This window comes from Macrobrachium rosenbergii, chromosome 33, assembly GCF_040412425.1.
Source record: "Macrobrachium rosenbergii isolate ZJJX-2024 chromosome 33, ASM4041242v1, whole genome shotgun sequence".
Taxonomy (NCBI): domain Eukaryota; kingdom Metazoa; phylum Arthropoda; class Malacostraca; order Decapoda; family Palaemonidae; genus Macrobrachium; species Macrobrachium rosenbergii.
In genome coordinates this window covers 11,683,459-11,692,500 of record NC_089773.1, presented here as the reverse complement: position 1 = coordinate 11,692,500, position 9,042 = coordinate 11,683,459, and the positions used below count along the sequence as shown (strand labels likewise).

Genomic DNA, 9,042 nt, shown 5'->3' with positions numbered 1-9,042 from the left:
AACCCAGTCTTGCATATGCTCATTCAAACCACGTAACTTTTTTACAGGAAATTCTAGAAGAATGGAGTTATACATCCTGTAACCTACTTCTCTAAGTAGGAAATATCACTCGCCAAAGAGTATAGCATCAACATTAGTTTAAAATTTTAAATCATCTTTTTTCCTGATTCAGCAAGAAACACACAATTCCATTCAACGTCCGACAGGAACCGAATTCAAACCAGACCGATATCTTAGCTCAGTACAACCACATAGCATTTAACTGGGTATTTTTGTGATGCCCCTGTATACGCTCCCATCTTGGAAACGGTCCAGCACCGGGGTATTTGAAAGCCAAACGTAAAATCAGGAACTTTCTTTACTTAAACAAAACTTAGATTCTGGATAAGTTTATGTAAAGTTCCCCCCCAAAAATTGCCAAACTGATATTTGGATGATATCTTTTCTGGAAACAATTTTAAAATGATTTGCAGTTAATCTTCAAACTGATACTTGAATGATACCTTTACAGGAAACATTCACTAATTTTTCTTTAATTTGAAATTACTCTTTAAATGATTTTTGAACTGACACTGATATCCACAATTTATGGATGGCTGCACTTTCAAATTTCATTTTTTTTAATCTTAAAAAAGAAATGTCAGATACTAACGTTGCTGGATCTGTGACCGAGATCATCAAAGCTAAGCTGCGTGATATATTAGCTTGTATTAGCAATAGATTATCTAATATAGTTTGATTTTGATACGTACCTATGGAAGTCATTTTTGGGAGGGGAGATTCTGAAGAAAATTATAGGCAATGAAAGATAACGACTGTCATATGAATCTTTTTTTTTACCTGAGGTAGTTGGTAGTTATACGATGTATCGTTGGAACTTGGATGTAAGAGGAGGTACTGTAAATTGTGGGTATTGCCTAGATTAAGCGTTTTGTACTATAGTTACTATAGAGACTGTGTTAAGGACTTCTAATCAAACAAGGATCTCTCCATATGGTACCTATATATGCTGATCTCATCTCCCCTTTCTGCAATGAACTTGAAATCAACAAGATATGAATCTCATGTAAACAATTTGATTATATGTGTTCTGTTACTTCCATCTTCCACTCCCCCCTCCCCCGCCTCGTATGGTGGGGTAGTGCCATCACCACACCTCATGCGGTGCACTGCAGGCATTAACTCAAGGTTCTTTGCAGAGTCCCTTCCTTAGGTCGCTAGCTGCGACCCATTTCATTCCTTTTGCCGTTCGAGTGACGGGACCACTAATGCCCCTGGATGATATCGGGGCTAGTTAGTTGGGGCTCCCTTAACCAACTTGATGACAACGCAATCAAATACACAGCTTTATTGCTTAGCTATAATATTTTTTGTGAAAGGTCAGCCTTTCTGTGTGCGACCTTTTTTTATATATCATTTTTGTAAGATTTTTTACGGAGATATTTTTTTTTCTGCATATAATAAAGAATTTGCACAGATTCTGTTTGATGTTCCTCCCACACAGAAGGTGTGAAATTATAAATTATGATTTTTTTTTATTTTGGAGTCAAATTTTGTAGGAATCGTTGAATGGTTATGATTTTGTAGAAAGATATGATTCATTTCAAAAATAATGTTACTGAATTACTGATTTCGAGAGTAATATTACTAAATTACTGAGTTCGAGAATAATATTACTGAATTGCTGATTTCAAAAATAATATTACTGAATTACTGATTTCAAAAATAATATTACTGATTTCGAGGATAATGCTATTGAATTAATGATTTCAAAAAGAATATTACTGAACTACTGATTTCGAGAATAATATTACTGAATTACTGATTTCAAAATTAATATGACTGAATTACTGATTTCGAGAATAACATTACAGAATTACTGATTTCAAGAATAACATTACAGAATTACTGACTTCGAGAATAATATTACTGAATCGTTGATTTCAAAATTAATATTACTGAATTTCTGATTTCAAAAATAATATTACTGAATTAATGATTTCGAGAATAATATTACTAAATTACTGATTTCGAGAAAAACATTACAGAAATATTGATTTCGAGAATAATATTACTAAATTACTGATTTCGAGAATAATATTACTGAATTACTGATTTCGAGAATAATATTACTGAATTACTGACTTCGAGAATCATTGGTTCTTCTCTAAATAAATAATTTCCCATAATCATATAAAAACTGATCTGTGTCAAAATATATACCTGCAAAATTCTATACCCACAGATTTTCTTCTTTCAAATAAAAAAAAATATAACGATAAGATTCTTTTTAAAACCAGACGCAATATAGTTCCTGTTCAAGCGAACACTGTCTCGATATCTTTTCCTTTCTCTTGATTTTGTCTTGTTATTTTTCGAAAATAAAATTATATCATCATATTTTCAGTTTTCTGTAATGGAAAACTGTTGTGCCGGCTTTGTCTGTCCGTCCGCACTTTTTCTGTCCGCCCTCAGAGCTTAAAGACTACTAAGGCTAGAGGGCTGCAAATTGGTATGCTGATCATCCACCCTCCAATCATCCAACATACCAAATCGCAGCCCTCTAGCCTCAGTAATTTTTAATTTATTTAAGGTTAAAGTTAGCCATGATCGTGCTTTTGGCAACGATATAGAATATCCCACCACCGGGTCGTGGTTAAAGTTTCATGGGCCGCGGGTCATACAGCATTATACCGAGACCACCGAAAGATAGATCTACTTTCGGTGGCCTTGATTATACGCTGTAGCGGCTGCACAGAAAACTCGTTTGCGCCGAAGAAACTTCGGCCCATTTTTCACTTGTATTAACAGAAAACACTGCAATATTATTATTAAACTCTGGTGCATTCATGTCTAAACAGCAATGATCTTGTTTCACTTTTTTTAAAGCGTAATATATCAATAGTAACAAGACTGCTCATGTTCTTTCTCCTTGTTTAGTCTTGTTTTAGGAAAATAAAATGTACATCATTTTTTAAACAGAGAACACTGAAAAATGAATGATATACTCTGAAATGATCTTAAGTCAACAGCAATTTATTTTTCACTTTTGCAGAATATATCAACAAATACAAGACTGCTCATTCATTTTCCTTCTCCTGATTTAGTATTGTTATTTTACGAAAATAACATGATATACATCATATTTTTAAATAGAAAACACTGCAAAATGAATATTACACTCTGAACCACTCATGTGTAAACAGCAAATTTTTTCTTTCACTTTTGTAATTCACAATATATAAATAATTCAAAGACCGCAGAAACCATTATACAAATGCATTTTATTTGTGCGTATACGCAACACTGCTGTCAATTATTTAAACGTATCCAAAACTACAAACTGGAGCGATACAGTATTACTCATTTTCATAATTTCTTTCGGTTTTATGCTAACATCTTTGAATCATTATGCAAAACGTTCATGACACCAATAACATAATATAACTAACAATTTGAAATGAAAGGTGTGAACGTCTCAAACGAGCAACAGAGGTCAGTGGAATATATGAAATTCAGGTCAAAGGCCAAGCGCTGGGACCTATGTGGTCATTCAGCGCTCAAAGGGAAATTGAGGGTAGGATTGAAAGGTGTAACAGGTGGAATACCTCTGGCAGTTGCACTATGGAACAATCTCGGATTTTATTATTATTATTATTGTTGTTGTTATTATTATTATGAATCAACGTACTCACAAGAAAGTTTTGAATCAAGGCCCTTCACCTTGACTTCAAGAGGGGCGGGAGGCGGGGGTTTATCCAAGAGGTATTTATATGGCTAACAAACACGTTCCCACAGAATATTATATCTCACTTAAGGGCAGCTTCGTAACGTACTGTGACTGTGATGCAAATTCTTATGCAAATGCTTACCGTGCAGCCAAATCAAGTAATTATGGACTGAGCCAGTAGATTAATTCATTCTGATGCCTTGATTTCATGGCCATTTTATACTGCCTTCATTCAAACCTATTGTACCCTAACATAACATTCACTCATAAACATTTTACGTCCAGTCATTATGTTTTTCTTAAACTGCATTTGCCTTCATTCAAACCTATTTCACACTAACATAACATTCATTCATAAACATTTTACACCTAGTTAGTCTCTATGTATTTTATAATTTTATATTCCAAGGCTGGTTTATGGGGGTCGATGACTGAGAGGGGGAATTCGCGGGGAGGAGGCTACCACTTTCCTAGGTGTTTAATGATTTAGGATTTTTTGAGCTGTTACAAGACTTGGCGTTTCATTTTTTAACGGATGAAATATTAATTTAATAGTTCTTGAATTTTCTTTTGTTGTTAAAGAGAGAGAGAGAGAGAGAGAGAGAGAGAGAGAGAGAGAGAGAGAGAGAGAGAGAGAGAGAGAGAGCGTCTTCAGTCTTTGACAACTTGCTACCATTCACATTCTAACAAGAGATATTTTAAAGTGAGAGAGAGAGAGAGAGAGAGAGAGAGAGAGAGAGAGAGAGAGAGAGAGAGAGAGAGAGATTGTACAAATGGTTTCACCTGAATATTGATGTTATCAAATTTGACGAATTGCTGACCAATTACGTCTTTAATATTATCTTCTTCTCTTCTCTCTCTCTCTCTTTTTCTACCCCACCTACTGCTACCAACAAGAGTCAGCTAACAACCATATATATTTTTAATCGACTGGACTTCAAATACAACACAACCATACAATTCAAATTGTATTTCAATATTTTACTTACATTTTTATCTATTTATTAATTTGTTAATTTATCTGTTTTTCTAATAAGTGATCTCTTCTTTCTGCATTTCCCATTACCTTCCGTTACTTCTTTCGAATGAACACCTTTATAGTATTCTTTGGAAGCTTGAATTTCAAGTCAGTGGCCCCTGTGGTGGGCTTGTTCCATATGAATAGGGCTCATCTTCTGAATAATAATAATAATAATAATAATAATAATAATAATAATAATAATAATAATAATAATCTTTGGAAGCTTGAATTTAAAGTCAGTGGCCCGTGTGGTGGGCTTGTTCCATATGAATAGGGCTCATCTTCTGAATAATAATAATAATAATAATAATAATAATAATAATAATAATAATCTTTGGAAACTTGAATTTCAAGTCAATGGCCCCAGTGGTGGGCTTGTTCCATATGAATAGGGTTCATCTTCTGAATAATAATAATAATAATAATAATAATAATAATAATAATAATAATAATAATAATAATATAAGAACGTAGAATTCAGGCCAAAGGCCAAGCTCAAAGACCTACGAGGTCACTCAGCGCTGGAAAGGAAATTGACAGCAAGAAGGTCTGCCCTGTGAAACAATTATCAGGGAGGGTTGAGGAAAGTCAGACGAAAGGGAGAGAATATGAACGGAGGTACAGTAAAAGGTATGAAAGAGGTCGCAGCAGCTATAGGGGCCTAAGGAAAGGACGCTGCCAAGAACCTCAAGTAAATGCCTACAGTGCACCGCGGGAGGTGCACTGACGGCACTATATATAACACCCCCCCCTACGGATTATACCGAGCTTTGAAACACCACAAGTTTGAGAGACAGACAGACAGAGATCATTTGCTTCAGCACTGGAATTTCCGAGGGGCTTGGTTTTTTTCTTTTTGGGGGGGGGGACGGGGTGGTGGGGGGAGTGGCGGCGGTGGGGGTTTCTCTTTGGTGTGTCAACTCTTCTGTTCTTTAATCTTTCATCCCCGTGTTTGGAAGAGTGTGGGGATTAAGGGAACGCGTTAAATATGGATAGACACTGGGTGAGAGAGAGAGAGAGAGAGAGAGAGAGAGAGAGAGAGAGGGGAGGATAAATGCAGGTGGATATTAGGAGACGTTAGCGCAGATACAGAATTTCTTCTCTCTCTCTCTCTCTCTCTCTCTCTCTCTCCGATAAATGCACGTGAATTTCAGCAAACACTAGTGCAGATACACATTTTGCTCTCTCTCCTCTCTCTCTCTCTCTCTCTCTCTCTCTCTCTCTCTCTCTCTAGTTCAAACTGGAAGGTATTTCAAGTAATCTATCCAATAACTCATACAACCAGGATCAAAATAAAAACATGAATCGAAACCCACTGGAAGACGAAGAAATCCAGCGGTTTTATTAAAACAAGACTCTATCTCTATCTCTGAAACACTGGAAAACGAAGTTCAGTAGCTCTATTAAACCAAAGACAAAATAACACACTGTGTTTCGAGAAGGGATGCCGTGACGTCACGGCATTCCACCACGGTTTGAGGATGCAGTGGCGTCACGGCACTCCACCACGGGTTGAGGATGCAGTGACGTCACGGCAGTCCACCACTGTGGTTTCAGAAGGGATGCCGTGACGTCACGGCACTCCACGCATGTTTTGGGAATCTGTTTCTCACGTTATTATTATTATTTTTTTTTATCCTGAGACGCAGAAAAGGTTGAATGCCATCCGGCCACTGACTGAGAATTAAAGCTACCGTTACCTTCACAGGAAATGAACCACTGCACTGGTGAAGTGACCTTTCCTTTAGAAGGTATTATGATGCCTCGTACCATGTCCAGGTTATCATAAAGCTTCTTTTTTTTTTTTTTTTAGTTATGAGTCTTATATTTCTCGAGGGCCTTTGCTTTTGAAGGCTATGACATATACTTTAAATATCTCCAGGATCGTAGCTTCTTAAGCTATCAAATTTCTTTTACAGCCCACAAAGAAACACACATACTTATATATATATATATATATATATATATATATATATATATATATATATATATATATATATATATATATATATATATATATTAATCAACTCATCCAGTTACCAATTCCTTTTCCTATCCTCAAGATTAAATTCCTGAAGGAAAAGTGCTGTTATAAAATAATAAACAAAATGACTGATATACATAAATACATATATTTATATATATTCATTTTTTATTTCATTCTGAAACCCAAACTCATACAAAGAACTTAGTACCGTATACCTTCTCCGCCGAGACCCAACCCCGAAACCCAAAGGACCCAAAAGTAACCAAAACAACGCCCATCTGGCCCCGCCAAAACCACCATAGAATAATGCCATGGTCAAAAATAAATAAACGAACGACTGAATAAAGCAAATCTCCGCCGCCTTACATTAGCAGGGAGCCGAGATCCATTTCATCCGCCCCATCTTCATAAAAATCAAATTTTACTTCGCAGCCACAGCACTAAAACACGACCGTCAAAATCTTCATTAAAATAATCTTCCGGTTACCCAACACCCCACAACCCACCCCCTCCCCTCCCCCGCTATTATCCGCTTTAACCATAAAATTCGACTCTTAATGGAATCATTGTAATATACTTAACGTACGGAGGAGGACCAATTAAAACCATACAGCGCCGTCGTAAAAATTCAAATGAAATCAATGTTACTTTCAATGTTACTTACTTTAAAAGGGGGGAGGGGGCGATTGGGTGGTAACTAAAAAGAGAGGGGTTAGGGAATGGGTGGGAGGGGGTTCAAGGGGGTTGTGGGAGCATGTATATATGTTCCTCGAACCCCTTAAAGCCATTTATGGTCTCTTAATATGAGTCCGCGAAGCAGCGTAGATGTATTCTCATGGTACATACAGTAGATATTCCCCGTTACAGGGGAGAGGGGATAGACCCTATTAATTCTTTTACCCCGCCGTTTGTGACACCATCCAGAGAGAGAGAGAGAGAGAGAGAGAGAGAGAGAGAGCAAACAAACGGAGCATAAAAGTGTCTGGTGATAATTTACAGCATACATGAGTGGTAAAGGGGAGTACAGTAGCAGCCCTTACCGCTCAAGGCATGAGAGGGGGACGAGTTGTTGCCTCTCTCTCTCTCTCTCTCTCTCTCTTCTTCTTCTTCTTTTCTCTCGTTTCGTTTGTGTATAAGAGAACAATTATCATACAATCTTGTAATTTTTTCCCTCAAATTACTTGTCAGGATTCATGTTTGAAATCATCGAATAACAATTCGTTTCTCTCTCTCTCTCTCTCTCTCTCTCTCTCTCTCTCCTTCTTCTTCTTCTTCTTCTTCTTCTTCTTCTTTTCATTTCGTTTGTGTATCATAAGAGATCAATAATCCTATAGCTTACAATCTTTCGATACTGCCTTCTCAAATTATCAGTCAGGGTCTGTGTTGAATATCATCAAATAACTATTCGTCTCTCTCTCTCTCTCTCTCTCTCTCTCTCTCTCTCTCTCTCTCTCTCTCTCTCCTATTTTCCTTCTTCTCCTTCTCCTCTTTTCGATTGTGTATGAACGAACAATAACCATATAGCCTACAATCTCTCGATACTGCCATCCCAAGTTATCAGTCAGGGTCTATCTTTGAAATCATCGAATAACCTAATCGTTTGGCAGAGCGATACAAATAGATAGATACCTCCTTTTTAACCCTTCATAAAAAAATATAGACGTTAATCTGAGGCATTCACTCGTCAAACGTTATTATCAAACCTCAAAGTCTTCGCTTACGTCAGTTAGGAAGCTTTCGGTCGATTGCGTCACGTCGTTTCCAGCGACTGAAAAATCTAAAACTCGGTCGAATGTCTTTCGCTGGCTGTGACATTGTCGCTCATGCATATTCGCTCAATTATCAAGCGAGCGCTGATTCAGAGAAAGGAGAACAGAAGACGGAACCCGAGAGAGAGAGAGAGAGAGAGAGAGGTTATAATTATTTTTCATCTTTTTCCCTCGACAAGTTCAAAAAATTCCTAGCAGTTATTGTTCAAATTCCACTGGCGTTCATTTATAAATGAGCAGTTCTTTACGAGAGAGAGAGAGAGAGAGAGAGAGAGAGAGAGAGAGAGAGAGAGAGAGAGAGAGAGAGGAGTCGGGGAAAATGTGCAAGTGGCACCCACATTAGCATGTGTCAGTATGCCATCACAATATGCACTCGTTTTTCTATCACATTTGCTCTCTCTCTCTCTCTCTCTCTCTCTCTCTCTCTCTCTCTCTCTCTCTCCGTCTCCATTATTTGACACCTCCCCTCATCTCTCCCGTTCAAACAAAGGGATGAAAGATTAAGGGCGAGAAATGTTGACGCACAAAAACAACG

General features: G+C 37.1%; 2 protein-coding genes across 3 annotated transcripts in view; one reads left to right on the top strand and one right to left on the bottom strand.

Moving 5' to 3' along the window:
* Positions 1-1,476, top strand: part of LOC136855933 (uncharacterized) — an 11,081-nt gene extending 9,605 nt beyond the window's left edge. The window contains exon 3 of the mRNA XM_067133433.1: positions 1-1,476. This exon is cut by the window's left edge and continues 1,821 nt beyond it. The gene's annotated coding sequence lies outside the window, so the exon portion shown is untranslated.
* LOC136855930 (lachesin-like) overlaps positions 1-9,042 on the bottom strand; it is a 460,516-nt gene that overhangs the window by 427,761 nt on the left and 23,713 nt on the right. The gene's annotated exons all lie outside the window — the stretch shown is intronic.